Consider the following 18,395-nt stretch of genomic DNA (forward strand, 5'->3'; position numbering starts at 1 on the left):
ACACCTTCAAATTATTCTAAAAGCACGCTGATCACATTTATGCCTTTTAACTTAAAATTTAATTAAAATTTAAAATTAAAAAAGCATAAATGTGATCAGCGTGCTTGTAGAATAATTAAGCCAAATACTAAGACTTTCCATTTCTGTTTATTTGCTCCCAAATCTGCTACTATTAATTTTCAATTGAAGCAAGTTGTTTTGGATAAAAATTCAATTAATCGTCTCAAAAAAGAGAAATGGAATACATTAAGAAAAAAGTAGAATAGAAGATATAAGAGTACCTCATACATAGTAAAGTTACATCATGTTTTATAAAAACTGTTTCACCCATGAGGTTACTGGGTCACAAATGAAAATCCATTTCTTGCTAGGAGTCATGACCAAACACTTTGAAAATCATAGTACTAAAGACTTTCTAGCTTTATAATTCTATAATTATGAAAAGAACTCCAAACCATTCATTCAAAAAGGATGTAATAAGTACCTACTTTCACCCCATCCCCCCCAGAGGGCCAGGCATATGGGATCACTGGCATGACCTTAGCACTGGGACTATAAAGCTAGAATAATTGGCCTTTTTTAAACTGTGGATGTCTCAGGCATCTGATGAAGTCTATGAATCCTGTCTCAGAACAATGGGTTTTTTTCTTTTGGAAGAAAAAATTTTAATTGCTATTGCAAAAAAAAAAAAAGTCCGTATGGAGTAGAAATTGGTTTTGATAGCATTATTACAGAATACGTTCTAGAAAGTGGAGGTAACTGGATGTAAGATTCTGGCAGCAGTTTAATAGAACAGTCCCAGATGTGTAGGTTGAGGCCAACGCCTAATTAGGGTGAACGGTTTGTGTTTGTGCGTGTGTAATTTTGGACAATATAAGGAGAAACGTTACACTGTGCACAAACCAAATTTAATTTTTTACAAGTGTTGTAAAGTTTCATATAGTAAAAGGTCTTTGCTACATGCACTTCATTTTCACATTAAGAGTGTTTAGAATACCTAAACACAAAAGAGATCATTCATGCAAGATATGCCACTCCTTGATATAATAATGCGTGCAGTTCAAAATGTTCACACTTTTTTTTTTTTTTTTTTTTTTTTTTTTTTTTTTTAGATGGAGTTTCGCTCTATCTCCCAGGCTGGAGGGCAGTGGCACAATCTTGGCTCACTGCAAGCTCCGCCTCCCGGGTTCACACCATTCTCCTGCCTCCCAAGTAGCTGGGACTACAGGCGCCCGCCACCACGCCTGGCTAATATTTTTTGTATTTCTTTTAGTAGAGACGGGGTTTCACCATGTTAGCCAGGATGGTCTCGATCTCCTGACCTCATGATCCACCCGCCTTGGCCTCCCAAAGTGTTGGGATTACAGGCGTGAGCCACCGCGTCCGGCCAATGTTTACACTATTGATGCAGTAGCTGCTGCCATCACAGGGCTGTGGTGGGGAGGCACAGCCGGGGCTGCATGCCGGTGGATGCCTCGCCCCTTCTGAGTTGGGGAGAGCACCCCGGGTGCTGCTGCAGCCGCCCAAACCGCAGCTGCAGACTCAGGCCTCCTGCTTTACGGAGCAGGCAGGATCCCCACCCTCCTGGGCGAGGCTACAACTGCCCAAACTGCGGCTGTGGATCCGAGCCTCCCTGTGCTCTTGGAGGGGGCTGGCAGCAGGCAAGATCTGCCCTCCTAGGTGCAGGACCCCGAGAGTTTCTGCAGCCTGCACCCTCGTGGACCCCAGAAAGGACCCCACTGCCCCTCCTTCCCCCTCAGTCGCTTGGGGGTGTCTGTTCCTGCTGCCTGGCCTCTCTCAGCTGACATCCCTGCTCTGATCTTGGAACAGGGCTTGGGGCCAAACCCCAGAGGCCATGAATGACAGTGGGAGGCAGATTGATTCCTGGGCAGAAGGGGGTGGGTCTCCAGTAAGGCCCATCTTCAGGTCAGGGAGGGACTGAAGACTGGGGACCAGGCTGCCAGTCCCGCAGACCTGAGTGGGAGCTTGTAGTGCCTCCTCCAGGCCCACCCATGGCTGCCAATGGGCCAATCGGCACACACTTCCTCCTGTCTGAGGTCCATAAAAGCCCTGGGCTCAGCCAAACTGCAGGAGAGGACAGAGACACAGCAGGAAGAGTAGCTGTAGAGAGGAGCTACTGTCTGCCAGAGCTGCAGAGACCTGAGGAGACTTTCAAAGGACCTGCGAGAGGAGGCCCCCTCCTCCTGTAGAGACTTCCAAATGACCTGAGGAGAGGATCCCCCAGAACAGCCTCCTTCTCCAGGAGCAGGTCTTTCCTCTGCTAAGAGCAGCTCCCCTCTTCAGGGTTGGGTCTTCTTTCTGCTGAGAGCAGCAGGCGGCAGGATGACCATTGGGCAGAGGGGAGGTACCCTCTTCAGGCCTCCTGTCTGCTGAGAGCTGAACACTCCATGGGATGACTTGCTCAGAGGAGCTACCCACTGTGGGTTTTCTCTGAGCTGCTTAACAGCTAAACTCAATAAGTTCTTTGAGTACCTCATTATTCCTGGACACAGGACAAGAACTCAGGCAAAGGAGCTCCCCGGGAAGAAAATCAATAGCCCCCATACCCCTCCAAAGATCCTGTAACATTACCATTACATCTGCATTCTATGTGTACATTATTTATAAATATATATGTATTTATACTACTATAATATTTATGTACATTATAAAACAAATATAAAAATAGAAGAGGGACAAGATAAAAATAAATATCAGAAGATCTAATATTTTCTTCCCATACTCCAGACGGTCTTGCTCACCGTCTGGGGCATACACATTCCACTTTGGAGACACTAATGTCTTCATATTTTAGTTTCAGTTTAGTTTCAAACACTGGGAGGGCTCCAATGGTGGATGTATGGACTGGGCCACACCCTGAGAAATAAATATCGCTATTTCACACAGAGAAGGAAACTGACCCTGAGAAAGGCAAAGTGGCTTCTCCAGGGTCATTCAGCCAGCAAGGCAGAGTAAGGATGGAAACCCAAGCTGAACTGAGTGTAGCTGATCTTTTGTTCCTAATTCCACAGTATTGGGGAGGGAAAGCCGGGAAACAGGAGCTCACAGGAAGGAAAGGGGTATGGAGAAGGTAAGGGCAGGACAATCATGGGGCCAGAGGCGGGAGTCTGGATTCAAATCCAAACCCACAGGGACACATCACTCCTTTCTTCAGTTGGTCTACCGATACTGAATCAGGGAACCTCCTGGAATTGGCTTCCTACCCTGCAATCAGGGTTCCTTGACAGTTCCCAGTCGGGAACACAGACCACCACAGTGGAGCCACTAGCCAGGGGCTTTACCATGGCTGGCCAGAGGGTGGCAGTCACTGCCTACGCATGGCCACTTGGCTGGCACCTGCTGATGGAGAGCAAGTACCTGCCCTCCCGGGCTCCTCCGGACTCCGGAGGCAGTGAATTCCTGCTCTTGAATCATTATGGGACCCCTAGTAAAGGCAACTTAGACCTCACCTTCCTCACCTTGAAAGCAAAATTCTTAACACCACGGCCTCAATCTCTAGTGGTTTTCAAAAGTGTGGTTCCCAGACCACACTTGTAGGTTCTGGAAGTGAGATCCCCAAGGGAGTTACAGCAGAAGGAATAAGCCGGGAAGAGAGCGTCCTGCCCAGGGGCAGCTGAGGCCTCCCATCCTCTGTACATACCTGACTGAGGGGCTGCAGCCTGGGAGCATGGCCTGCAGGACTAAGTTCTTTGCACCCAGCAACTGTTCAGGGTGGGGTTTCAATTCTATTCACCAGCTGCTGACCAGCGGTTGGCGGTCACCTTCAGTCCTTGGCTATTCTGCCAGCATCCACCAACTGGGCCTTTATGGGGCCAGGCTGAGGATACTCAAAGGAGTTGGATGAAATCCCTGCCCTCAAGGAGCTCACAGTGACTCTTTCTCACCAGGACTCTAAGTCATCTTCAACCAAGATCGACTTTCCAGTGAAAAAGTCCTAGCTCCTCTGATTCTCCCTACTAAGAGGTCTAGGAATTATGTATCCCCATTTTATAGAATAGTTGGCATAGAGGGAGCACGTGGTTAATTTAGAACACCTGGTAAAGCTGTGGCGGAGTAGGGAGCAGAACTCAGACCCCTTGAGTCCTCATGCAGCCTGACTGTTGGCCCTGAGCAGGCTGTGGGCATGGCCCAGAGACAGGATGGGCTAATCCAGGGCCTGAGCCCTCCACTGTGCCCACATCCTTCAAAACGGGGCAGGAACAGGAGTAGACTCACCCCACACTGGGGGACTGCGTCATACCCCTGGGGGACCCCAAGTACAACTGAAGGGAATCAGGTCCTATGTGTGGGGGAGGGGTCAGGGACCGTGAAGCCTAGCTGTGCATGAAATTCTGCTGTAGTTGGGGTTCATGCCATCACTTTCTGGACATAGGTGACATTTACCTACTCACGTAGGAGGCAGCAAAGTCGGGCCGAAAAAGATGGCTGCCAAGGCACTTGAGAGTGTAGGAGGGTGAGCCAAGGAAGCCAGGGTGGTGGGCCTGCCAGGAGGAGGCTGTAAGCCTCTGAAGGGTGGCAGGAATTGGGAAGCTGTGAGCTAGTGCCACTGTCTGCAATGAATGAGATAGAAGAGATTGGTAGGTGAGCATGATGATGAAAGTAAAGGAGGTGGGTCTTAGTCTGTTTTGTGCTGCTATAACAGAACACCTGAAACTGGGTCATTTATGATGATGATGATGATGATGATGATGATGTCTCCTAGGCTGGAGTGCAGTGGTGTGATCTCAGCTCACTGCAACCTCCGCCTCCCAGGTTCAAGCGATTCTCCTGCCTCAGCTTCCCCAGTAGCTGGAATTACAGGTGTGTGCCATCATGCCCAGCTAATTTTTTATTTTTAGTAGAGAGGGGTTTCACCATGTTGGCCAGGCTGGTCTTGAACTCCTGACCTCAGGTGATCCGCCCACCTCGGCCTCCCAAAGTGCTGGGATTACGGACATGAACCACTGTGCCTGGCCAAGACTGGGTAATTTAGAAAGAAAAGAAATTTCTTTTCTCACAGTTCTGAAGGCTGGAGAGTCCAAGATCAAGGTACTGGTGCCTTGTAAGGGCCTTCTTACTGTGTCATTCCATGGCAGAAGGCAGAAGGGCAAGGGAGGGAGAAGGAGAGACAGCATGGTAGGGGAAGGAGAGGAGAGACAGAGAAGAGAGAGAGAGCAAGAGGAGTTGAACTTGTCCTTTTATAAGGAACCCACTCCCACTATAACAGCACGAATCCATTCATGAGGGTGGAGTCCTCACGTCCTAATCAGCTCTTAAAAGTTCCACCTCTAACCCTGTCACTTTGGGGATTAAGTTTCCAACACATGAACTTTGGGGGACACATTCAAACCATAGCCGGAGGTCTACCTGGATGGTGAGAGTCTCAAAGGGGCAGAAGGAGGAGAATCAGGGGTTAGTGGTGTGCTGGTAAGTATTTAACAACAGGCTCTTCAGAGAAAAACCCTAAACCTGGCTTATAGCATTTGCTGATTCCCATAGTGTAAATACGGCTCCTGTGGGCTATTTCTTTTATTTTTGAAATGGAGTCTCACTGTGTTGCCCAGGCCCAGGCTGGAGTGCAGTGGAGCTACCTTGGCTCACTGCAACCTCCGCCTGCTGGGTTCAAGTGATTCTCCTGCCTCAGCCTCCTGAGTAGCTGGGATTACAGGCCCCCACCACCATGCCCCAAGGACTATTTCAAGCCACGGACAGGAAGTTGCTGACTGATAGGTACAATTTGCTCTGGTAAGCTGATATGTACCAGCTCCAGCATCCCCTTGAGTGGTTCTGTTATGTTGCTGGGGGTGTCACTCTCGATCCAGGTGTGCATACCTGCAGTGTTCCCTCCAGAGGCTACCAGGAAGCACTGTCCTATACAGAGAGCTAGCTGTGGTGACAGCAGGGTTGGAATAAGGGACCATGAAAGAGCTGAAAATATAGGGATTTTTATTTACAAAGTTAGTGGGGGGGGGTCAAAGAATTGAGAGCCGGGTGGGAAAGGCAGGATAGCAGGGAAGTGCTGACCCAGAGAGGCCAGCACTTGGGAGGCAAGGGGGCAAAAGGAGCTCTAGGAAGAGAACTCACCGCCATGATGTTTCCAACAGAACCTGGAAATCCCTTCCTGCCACAGCTTGAGCCCAGGGTCTCTTGCCAGGGTGAACAGGTGGTAGCCCCAAGCTGGAAAGCTTGGGAAAGTCCCAGGACTCCTGCATCAAATGCATTTCTGAAGGACAAAGGGAATTCAAGAAGCCAAAGGTAGCTTTAGAACAGCCTCACCACAAAGCTCTTTCCACACACAGCCCTTAACTCAGAGAGGGAGCTGAGGTCCAGTCCCCCCATTAGATGTGAGTCTCCAGCGCATCCTGGTGCCAGAGCTGGCATCTCCAGCTGAAAGCACTGCTTTAACTCCTTGACTGCCATTGCACTAAAATTAATAGCAGAAGAATGAAAGAATGTGGAGACCTTGCTGTGCAGTTACACTCAAAAGTGCCCCTGGAGGCCAAGGGGCTTAGCGGCCAGAACAGGGAACCTCATATCAGGAGCCATTACTATTATTGTCATTGTTGTCATCATTCCCATTTTTGATCACTAAATGTGTGCCAGGCATGAAGCTGGCAAGTCACCCAGATGGCCTCAGGAACCATCCCTGGCTCTGAAAGGGAGACTTTCTAGCCTGCCTCTGCCTGAACCCTCTCTGGACCTCAGTTTCCCTAGCTGTCTGTCCCGTGAATCCATTGGCTCTGGGACTCCTTCAGTTTTTGTTTTGAGACAGAGTCTTGCTCTGTCACCCAGCCTGGAGTGCAGTGGCGTGATCACTGGCACTGCAGCTCAAACTCTAAGGCTCAAGCAACCCTCCCACCTCAGCCTCCTGAGTAGCTGAGACTACAAGTGTGCATCACCATGCCTGGCTAATTTATTTTATTTTTATTTTTGTAGAGATAGAGTCTCCCTGTGTTGCCCGCGCTTGTCTCAAACACCTGAACTCAAGTGAGCCTCCCGCCTCGGCCTCCCAAAGTGCTGGGATTACAGGCGTGAGACACCACACCCAACTTCCTTCCAGTTTTGACCTTCTGATCCACTTCAGCTGTTCTTGACCAGTGTCCTTCCCACAGGCTTGTCACATTAGCTGTGAGCTGCCTGTGTCACACGCGATGAAGCTGACTACTGCATAGGACACTTTATGTGCATCACGACACGTCTTCTCAGCCTCGTCTCTCTTAGTGCAGCCACTACCCTGGGGTCCGTTCTGCACAAATTTCAGCCAGCTCTGCTCAAGCATGAGCTGACAGCACCTTCCCTCCCCTAGTCTTCACCTCTATCTTCCTGCCCTGGGAACCACTCCACATTCACCCAGAAGAATTCTTGCCTGTGGGACAGCCTTGACCAATGGGAGACTGAAGCTGATGAGTAAATATTTCCCCTTTGGCCCCTGAGGGACAGTTCTGAGATGCTTGACACAGGCCCTTCAGCGCTGGTGGCCAACTCAGCAATGCATCCTTGATCTGGCTTTTGCTTCTTCCTTTGTTTCGCCCCTGCCCCTCACTCCTGCTCCCTGGGATCGAATTCCTAAGAAAGCTCCCTGCTTGGGTTCTTTGTCTCAGGCTCTGCTTTAGGGGGAATCCAGGCTGATACAGTTTCCAAGTACCCATGATTGCAAATAATCTACTGTTTTGATAAATTCAGCCAATTTGTTTTTTTGTTTGTTTTGTTTCTTTTGTTTTGTCGTGCAAATAAAGTTCTCACTCCCTTGCCTTCAGAGATGATTTATTGAGGGGTGAGAAGGGATCTGGAATGGGGATACTCCAAAGAGCCTTTTGCAGCCCTGGGGAGAAGGCCAGGAACCAGGGGACCTATTGGAGGCTGGGAGGTCAGTGAGGGGCCTGTGCTGGGTGGGCTGGTGTGTCTATGGGAACTCATCACATTGGTGTAGGGAGTAGCTGCTACTGGGGGCGTCTTGTGCCTGAAGAACTGAGTTATTCTCTGAAAAAGCTCTAGATGTAAAGAAACTGACCCAGATCCTCCACGGACTTCAATTCCAGGCTTCTGCCGAATCAGTGGGGAACAGGAAACCAAGTAATAGAGGCCTCTAGACTGCAGAATATCTGCTCTGAGCACTCAGTCAGGAGGACGGGGATCCTGCCGAACTGAGGTCCTAGAGGAGAGGCAGTGCTTCAGGTGAATGAGGAGGTCATACTCCATGGAATGGCTAAAAAATAACAGCATCCTTGGCCTGCAGAGACCTGGGAGACGGAGGCGGGGTGGGTGCTGGGCCTGCTGGGCAGACCTCAGTCGGGCTATGCTGCTCCGAGGGAGTGCATATAGTTTCTGACCTCGAACGGGGCCAGGACCTAGGGACAGGCCACAGAGAAGCACCTGGACTCGTAGGAAGAAGGGTCTTTCTCACAGGCAGAACCATCCCACAGGGGTAGGGGCTGCCTTGGAGGTATAAGCCTCCAGTCCCAAGGGATGTACAAGCCATAGCTGAACAGCCAAATGCAGGGCTGGTAGAGTGGGCCCCAGCAGCACAGTGTGGTGCCCCAGCCACCCATCACCACCAGCCTGCTCCTGTTGCTGAGCTGTGGTCGGGAGGACTGCAAAAGACTGAAGGAACCTTCGAACCAGGACAGCTCCAATGCTGGACTCCTTCACCCTCTGATATCTACCCAACCCACACCAGGATCTCTGCCCTGTACCTCTGCCCTCTCAGCAACCAGATCTTGGGGGCTTCTGCTGTGCACAACTGTAAGATGCAGGCAGCAGCCCATGGGCTTTTGAGGGCTGCGGGCTGGAGTGAGGCCCTCCTCTCTGGCCTCAATGCTCACACTCCTTATGATCTGGCTCCTCTCCCATCAAACAATGTCCTTCCTTTGTGAATCTGCAAATCCAGGTGGCCATCCAATGCCCTGGGAATCCTTCTCCGAGCCCTCAGCCATCTCAGTCCGGGGTTCTTCACAGGCTCTTTCTGTGCTTCTCCTGCCAGGTCCTGGAGTGGAGATGGACAAGGCCACTCTGAGAGGAAGGAGGGGGAGCCTCAGGATTAGATGAACTCAGGTGACAGACTAGCAGGGTCTCTATATGCTGAAGGGAGGTGACCCAGCCCCATGACCTAGCTCCAGGACATGTAACTAGAAAGGGACTCTGGGGAGCAGGGCAGAGCAAGCTGGGCTCCGGGCCCAGGGCTGTTGAAATTTCCATGGCCAGCAGGGCGCGGTGGCTCACGCCTGTAATCCCAGCACTTTGGAAGGCTGAGGTGGGCGAATCTCGAGGTCAGGAGATTGAGACCATCCTGGCTAACACGGTGAAACCCATTCTCTACTAAAAATACAAAAAAAAAAAAAAAAAAGAAAGAAAAAATAGCCGGGCGTGGTAGTGGGCGCCTGTAGTCCCAGCTACTCGGGAGGCTGAGGCAGGAGAATGGTGTGAACCCAGGAGGCGGAGCTTGCAGTGAGCCGAGATCGCACCACTGCACTCCAGACTGGGCGACAGAGCAAGATTCTGCCCACCCACCACCCCCAGAAAAAAAGAAAAAAAAAAAGAAATTTCCATGACCACCAGATTAAGGCCACCTGGGTGAGGCTACTCCTATAGGAGGGACCAAAGGGACCCAGTTGTGGGTGGGGCTGGAGGTAGAGATTCAGAAGGGAATGGAGGGTCTTCAGCAAGACCTGCTGGGAGGTGGGCTGTTTCCCTCTGCGCTGTGCCTCTCTCCAAGGGCCAAGGGGCCTGGTGACTAATGGGCCTCCCCACTCGGGACCCACTTTGACCTGCCCTTTCTGGCTGAACCTGGGATTCTCTGTCTGTTCTCTGGTCCCCTCTTATCCTTGTCCCTAAGCCAGGAGCATGCCCAGAGGTTGGGTTCTAAGCTGGGTTCAGCCACTTGTAAGAAAAGTAACTAGCTATTTGAAACTCAGCTTTCTTATCTGTATTTTAAAAAATTTTATTTTTTATTTATTTTGTAGAGACAGGGTCTCACTGTGTTGCCCAGGCTGGTCTTGGACTTCTGGTCTAAGGCGATCCTCCCACCTCGACTTTCCAAAATGCTGCGGGTACAGGTGTGAGCCATGAGCCCAGCCTCACCTGTAAAACGAAGACAGTTTCTTCTTGGGGGCTGTTATGAAGATTAATAAGACGAGGGCTCAGCAGCACTTAGTGCAGTGCTTGGCTCACAGGGAGTGCTTGATAAATGGGAGCGAATAGTGATAGGATCATTGCTTCCTGTTTTGAGTCTTTCATTCTGCTGAAAGGTAGGGTCTCAGGGAAGGACTTGGCTGACCTAAGATCCCCCAGAGGGCCAGGGCAGAGTGGGGATATGAGCCTAGTCCCCAGATGCCCACTCCCATCCACAGTCTTCTGTCTCTCTAATACTGTGCTCAGGCTTTCCGTGAGTGGTCAGCTATGGCTTCCTGGCTGCTGGCATTCCCTGCATCCTTTCTGCCACTCTTCCTGCTTTGTGTCTGCATTTCAAAGGGGGCTTTAGGCTGGCTCGGTGGCTCACGCCTGTAATCGCAGAACTTTGGGAGACTGAGGCAGAAGGATTGCTTGAGGTCAGGAGTTCAACACCAGCCCGGACAACATAGCAAGATCCTGTCTCTATAAAAAATAAGAAAATTAGCCAGGCATGGTGGTATGCACCTGTGGTCCTAGCTACTTGGGAGGCTGAGGCAGGAGTTTGAGGCTGCTGTGAGTCGTGATTTTGCCACTGCACTCCAGCCTGGGTGACAAGGCGAGACCCTGTTTCTAAAAAAATTAAACAGGAGGGGGGTCATCAGTGTTTTCACTAGGGCCAGGCTCAGGCTCTGTGGGAGAACAGGGGCTAAGGACTCTCCCCCCAGCCCCTACAACCCCTGCCATGAGGGTGGGGAGGACCTATGACTAGGCAGTCAGAGCCCTCTGCAGCACTCAGGGGTTTGGCTGCAAGAGAGAGGCAAAGGGCTTGGCAGAGCAGTCAGGAGACCTGGGTTCCAGCCTTACCTCCACCGCCTACGCACTGCGTGCTTAAAGCACATCACTGCTCTCTCTGGGACCCAATTTCCTTGTTCACACATACATGCGACACTCTGGAATGGCCAGGGTCTCAATCAGCCCAGGAGGGCACTGAGCTCTGGCCAGATAGGGCACAATTCTTTTCTCCCAGAAAATGACAGCTTCTTGGGCCGGGCCTCTGGGGACAGGGGTTCCTGCTCTCTAGGAGCTGCTTCTAAAGGTCGCTTGTCAATTAATTTGGCAGCTCAGTGTTCAGGGGCAAGTGGTCTTTGAGAGGCCTAATGTATCCATGTCAGAAATGAGTTATGGGATTCTCTGTGGGGCTGTGATCATGCCCCGCCCCCTGCCATGCCCCCTCAAGGCTTGCTTTGTCATCCAGTCCCTGTATTTGCATGTGTCATTGCCCAGCCACCCCCTGGTCAGAGGGTGGCCACGGGGGACTCATTGGAGGCACATTATCGGACACTGGTTGTGAGGGATGATGGAGGGGCAGGCCCATCTGCACACACATTAGGCCCTTTGTCTCTGGACTCAGTGGGAAGATGAATGAGGCCTGTCGCTAGGCCTCTGCTGCCTGGGGGACAACAGGGGCCTGGAACAGACCTTGGGATGGGCGTTGGGTGGAAAGCAGCCTGTGCGCATCTCTTCAGACAGAACCAGATCTGACAGGCTTAACCGGAGACAGCTGAGAGGAGGCAGGCGGTCAGGAAGGAGTCCCAGAAAGCCACGCGAGTCAGGTGTGGTTTCTGCTTGACCGAGCCCAGTGTTTCCCCTATAAAAGCTGAGGCTTGGTCTTAGGGGCTAGGGCTCCATTTGCATTGTGTAAATACAGGCTGCCAGAGCTCTCGGATGAGCTGATTCAAACTCCTCACTCTACCGTGGGGAACCTCAGGCCTGAAAAAGCAAGCACTCACTCACCCAAGGTCGTTTCAGGAATCAGCAGCTGGGGCAGGACAAGAACTGATGTGATTAAAAAAAAAAAAAAAAAAAAAAGAACTGATGTGATAAAATTCCATAGTCACCACCACCCTATTTGGTGCAGATCCAACTAAACACACCCTCAATGACTCTGAGACAAGGTAGTTTCCTGAGGGCAAGAAAAGGGTGAAACAGGACTTTTGCTCATTCCTGGACTTTTAGGGGTTGAGCCTGAGGCCAGGAAGCCTCTGAATATAGGAGGCTTTGTTGCTTGGGAGAATCAGGCAGGGCTGGCAGCACAACAGAGCTGGGAAGTGGAGGGCCAGCAATGGCAGGAGCTGCGCCGAGGTTGCCCCCATGAGCCTCCTACAATGCAGGCGAACACATCAGTCCGCAGCTTATCAACCTTCTGTGGCTCCCCATGGCCACAGGGCACAGTCCCAGCTTCTCAGCCTGGCATCTGAGGCCCTCTGTGATCTGCCTCTGCTCCTTCTCACACCCATCTCCGGAAGACAGCCCAGTCTAAATGTCAGCACCCTGGGGAGCCCTCTTCTGGAAACTCACAGCGTGCTGCTCCGAGCACTGCCATGCCAGGTGATTTCACTCTCCTGATTTTGAAGATCCCTGTTTCCATGCCTCTCCTTCAGTGAATCATATGTTCTGTGCCTGACCTGGATCCCCAGTCCTGACACCCAGCCCAGCACAGGAGCTCAGTGAATGAATGAATGAATGAATGAATGAATGAATGAATGAAATAACTATGCATCCTGGACCTCTTCTCCCTGACCCCACAGTAGCTCTTTGGGAAAGCAATATGGGCATACCCTACCCTCTGCTTCAGCAGTTCCACTCCTAGAACAGCTCTTTAAGGAAAGAATCCAAAAACAAAGAAAAACACCTTCAGAGACACAGCTCATTGCAGTGCCCCTCATACTGCTAAAAAAAATGGGCAAATCCTAAATGTCCAATAGAAAGGGACCGTGTTGAGTAAATTAGTATACATCCATATGATGGGATTGTCCACACCAAAGACCTGAAGTTGGCTGGAAAGGGGAGGAGGAGACTTATGTATTTAATTAATTCTGGAACATTTGAATATTATACACACGCATTACATTTGAAGTGCCCCTTTTTTACGTCCTGCATTTCTATATATGCACAGATGATATGTTCCTGGACTCTTAATTCTGTTCTATCAATCTGTTTGTTTACTCCTATGCCAATTTCCATGGTTTTAAAACATTAAAGCTTTAGGATAATTTTTATATCTGGTGGAAAAATTTCCTCCTCTTTACTCTTCCTTTTCATAACTGTCTTGGTTATCCTTATATATTTATTCATCCATATAAATTTTAGAGCCAACCTGTCAAATATGAAAAATCTTGTTAATATTTTGCGTGGCCTTGAATTTTATAGAGTATTTTGGGGGTGAATGGAAAACTTTATGATATTGACTCATTCCATTGCATTATTTTCGAACTTCAAAAAAATGAATATCAGATAGCAGACTGGAAATGGCTTGGGCTATAAAACCAAGACAAAATAACACAGTTCATAATTGTATGCTGTGTGATCACCCCTTAACAGATGTGGAGGAGGAAATTGAAAGGAAATACAAAACGGCAAACAGTGGATTTGTTTCTTTGTTCCATTTTCTATACAATATTTTATTTTTTAAAATATATGCATGTCTTTAAAAAGAGGGACATTGGCTAACATGAACATTCCCCAAAGGGAGACTAGCATGAGGATGGAACTCAAGTGTGTCTCATCAGGAAAGACTGGAGGCCCCAGAGGCAGGAACCTTGGGGAGGGGGAGACATGGGCCATTCACAGTTTCTCTCTGATGATTTCTGTATTGGAACCCTGGGTCCAGACCAGAGGCCCCCAAAGGCAGAGTTGAGCCAGAGAAGGCAGTTGAGCAAGGACTGCCTCACAGACTGAGACCCCAGCCTTCAGTGGCTGGGGCTGCCTAGGGCATCCCTAGGGGTGCAGGCAGAATACATGCATGATGGGAGGGTCTCCCCTAGGTGCCCAGGCCCAGTCCAGCCTGGGAACCTGTGACTCTCTCTCCAGACACTGAGAAGAGAAACTCCTCTGCATCCACATGACTTGCTACTTGGGAGTGGACTTGACCATTAGAGGGTCTGTAGAGAGCACTGCTGTGGGGTAGAGGAGAAGAGGTCCAGGACAGATCAACTCAATAAACAGCTCAACAACCCACATCTACCCGAGAGCAAGCAAAGCCCCATCCAGGCAGACCACAGGAAACTGGGCAATAGAAAACAGCCCCCTAATGACTGATTTCTTCTTCCCCTGTCCAGAAAGTTGACAATGCCTAGTTTGGCTTCCAAAGGCCCTTCACAAATCTTACATGGGGACTTGTAGCCTCAGACGTGAACCCATCAGGTCAGGCTAGCCTGGCCTGCTTTTAAAAGTGAGCCCAGTATGTGTGCTGCAGTGAGGTGGCCATTTTCAGGTTAAGAATCCTGGTGTCTTGAAGGTGGGCAGTGCTGGCAGTCCCCATCCATTGTATTCTAATGGATCAACGGACAGATTTGTCTCTCCACTATATAGAGGGGGTTGCTGGGGATCCACAAGAAGGGAAGGGACTTGCCCAAAGCTACATGGCAGGGCAGTGATGCAGCCCACATCAAACCCAGGTCTGCTCACACAATTCCACCAACAGACTTCCCCTCCACACACACACACACACACACACACACGCACACGCGCACACACACACACACACACACACACATTGTGGCTTCAAAGTGGTTGAAACAATAAGGACATTTCCCAAACAGACTTTTCCTTCTCCTACCAGCCAAGGCTACCCCTCATCCCCACACAGAGGGTAATGCCTCCAGGAGGGCCGTGTCAGCTGTCAGAGGCGATGGCTGTGTCAGTGCAGACAGACAAGATGGATGGGCCGGTCGTTAATGAGTTAGGGAGTCTGACCCCCTTCATGGACTGGGGGCGAATGGCTCTAATGACCGCTGGGCCAGGCATCCCTGAAGACAGGCAGCCCAACCACTGCTATTCTTCATTTGTGCCCCCAAAATGACTATGGCAGGAAAGCCCCCACTGCCCTTAGAAGACCCACTCTCCTCATCCCTGAGGCACCCACGCCAGGTACGAGCAGAGGCTTCATCAGGAATAGACCAAAGACAGAATCAATAATCGGAGCGTTTCAAGATGGGGAAGGGACAGGAGGTAGGCAAAGGCCTCGGGCTGGGTATGAGGTCATCTGGGACCAGAAGAGCCTCCTGTTTGGGTGAGGGCAGGAACTCTACCCTCAACACCTGGCAAAGACAGCTGCTTCCCAGGATCTTATTTTTGCTTTTCTCCACCAGGGGGAAGGTAGGACACAGAGTCTGATCAGAGGCCTCAGACAAAGGCCCCCGCCCCACCCCCTGTGGAAGAGGATGGATAAGGAACCTGCTAAGCTGTTCAGATCCCAGGACCTCCCACCCGATTCCAAGAAGCTGCATGGAGGGGGACCAGGCTCCACATCATGGCGCCTCCAGCCACCACCGTGCCCTTCTCCTCCCCATTCCTTCCACTCCATCTGCCAGGGCCCCTGGCTCCGGGCCTGGATGAGTAGAACAGACAAAGGCCTGGGGAGGGAGGGAAGAGTATGGCCCCTAGACCAGCTGCTGTGTAGACAACATGCTTGTGAACCTGAGACCGTGCATACAAAGAACCTGCCTGGAAAACCCTCTCATTCACTGATATCACTGCAGCCCACTCTGTGCCATGCCCTGGGCTAGGCCCTGGGCACAGAGAGGAGCAGGACTTGGTCTCTGCCTCAGTGCTGCTCTCAAACTGGAGGGAGACAGGTTTGGAAATCCTGAGGCTGAGCACTCGGAGGATGGTATGTCGGGGGTGGAGGTGGGGGTGGGGGCAGAGGCGAGGGCCTGGAGCACCAGGGATGTTTCTAGAGTTGGGGACGTGAGCTGGGTTCTGAATTGTGAGAGAGAGTTTTTGCCAGGCAGAAGGGGGGGAGGGCAGTGCAGAGCAAAAGAAGTATACAAAGGCCTGTGGTTTCGGGGGGCAAGTAGGGATGGGGGTGGGGGGAGGGAACGAGGCAAAGTGGGATGGAGGGACCCAAATCACAAAGGTCTTTGAGGCCAGGGAGAGGACTCATTTCTGAAGCTGGGGCCGCTGCAGAAGGGTTTTAGGCAGAAAAGACTGTAGAGCAGGAGACCTGGTGCCGGGGGCAGGGGTGAAGAGGACGGTGGAGATGGCCCTGGAGAGCCGCAGCAGCTGAGGGGGCGAAGGGGAGGTGTGGGTCCCGTGAGGACAGCGAAAGCCCAGCTTCTGCAGTGGTCTCAGGGCCATATGTATGCGTTGCGTGGGTGCCCCACAAGATCACCCTGCTGGAGCGCTGAGGGAGATGCAGAGGCAGCTTGCGACAGTACTCCATGGCAGATCCCTGAGACCGAGGGTGTGCCCAGACAGCTCCGCTGCCTTTGTTTCCCACCACATGACCTCCAACAACAGCTGCAGCACCACGCGGGGAACCCACTACATTCCCAGCCTGCACTATGTCTTAGGGAGAAGTGCCCTCCCTTCCTTCCCTGCAGTAATAACTACCAAGCAAATGCAGGAACACAGCTGGAAGAATAAAATAGTTTTGTTTCTAAACTCTGTTGCAGAAAAATCCCCTAGCTGGGAGCCAGCAGTCCTACAGTCTGCCCCTGCTCTGAATGCACTTCTAGGCAAGTTCCTTTCCCTCTCGGGGCCTCGGTTTCCCCATCTGTACATGAGAGATGTAAGCCCTCCCAGCCCTGAGTTCCATTTCTTTTTTCTTTTTTTTTTTTTTTTTTTTTGTGTGTGTATGTGAGATGGCATCCTGTCGCCCAGGCTGGAATGCAGTGGCACGATCACAGCTCACTGCAGCCCCGACATCCCCAGGCTCAGGCAATCCTCCCACCTCAGCCTCCTGACTAGCTCCATTTCTTAAATGTGCATGGAACTTTGTGGTTTCCCCAGCACCCCCATCATACTGTGAGCCTAAAAGAATAGATGTTATCGGGCCTATGTACAGATGTTAAAGTTGAGGTCCGATGACTTACCCAAGGTCAGGAAGCATGCTGGTAGCAGCGACCAGACCAAGACCCCAGGATCCTGCTCCCTGGCCCCAGGCCTTTCCCTCAGAGCCAAGGCAGGTCCCTGGTTTGCACTGGTGGGAAGGTGCTCAGTGATTGGTTTGCCTGTGTGTATTTGATCTAAGTGAGGGTGGGGTGAAGTCGTGCCTTCCCTTGGGGTCATTCCCTACTCCCTGTGAACAACTGACCTGAATCAGGCCTCTTGTCTTGGGGGACCTTCCTCAAAGGCCTGTTAAGTAACTGCTGGGCCTGCGGTCCAAACACAAGGTGAAAACGTGGTTCGATTTCCACCCTGGGTGCTGTAGAAGGGAAGTGATCCGTGTCCAGGCCCGACGCCAATCCTGGATGTGCACACTGGGTGGGACTTGGGGGGTTAAGCTGCCAGGGCACTGTCTCTGCCCGAGATGCTGGCAGGCAGAGGAGGGCAGGGAGTGCTCAGCTGAGGTAACAATACAGCCCATGAATCATATTTACAAACACCCCAGAGAGCAGGAAAGGGATGCTAATTAAATATTCACATCCTGCAGGCCTCAGGGAGCCATGAAGATGACGACATGATCGCAGCTCAGCAGGAAGCTCGGTGCTGCCGGAATGTGGGGAGACCATCCGTCTCATTCATCGGCCCGGCAGGCCTTATTATGATGATTAATTTTCAAGTTATCAGCACAAATGCAATCACCATCGTAGGCCAAGATAACCCTCTTCATCACTCACAGCCCAGTCTGGGACAGCCTCAGGAGGAAAAGGGGGGCACGGAGCTTGTCACTGGGGGGCAGAGGGAGAAGCAAGGCAGTGCCCCCAGCTCTCAAGCTCAAAGACCTTCCTGAGCTGAGGCCATTTGGTGGAGGCCTGGTGGAGGCCTGAGGCTTGGGGCCCCTCAGGTGGGGCTTTTGGGGCTCACCCAGCTGCCACATTGATCGGGAGACAGAATGGGTTCTCCTGGACATCTGGGGAGGCTGAGGCAGCTGTCTTGCCCATCCATCCCAGAAGGAGTTGGCTCTGGCTTCTGCAGGAGCTCGGGGCTTCTATGGACCACACGCCCCACATCCGTCAATCTCGATTAAGGAGGGCCTCAGGGAGCTGGGGGCTTCTCCGGCCACTGCAGCATTGTCCTGGAGATGCCTGGCCTGGGGATGAGGGGGAAGGAGGTGGGCGTGACTCCCATCTGAAAAACCATTAATCCCGAAATGGTGATTGAGCACCCGTGACGAGCCGGCATTGTGCTGTGTCCTGCACGTGCCGCACAAGGGGCAGCAAAAGGTGATTGATCAGGGATGAATGAGTGTCTCTTTCTTTATGGACTTTCAAAGGCACCATTTGGCATCCTGAGCAGGACGATCGATGAAAGGCAGCTGACCCCCCTGTGGCCACCTCCAGGCA

This window comes from Macaca fascicularis, chromosome 7 (genome assembly GCF_037993035.2).
Source record: "Macaca fascicularis isolate 582-1 chromosome 7, T2T-MFA8v1.1".
Lineage (NCBI taxonomy): Eukaryota > Metazoa > Chordata > Mammalia > Primates > Cercopithecidae > Macaca > Macaca fascicularis.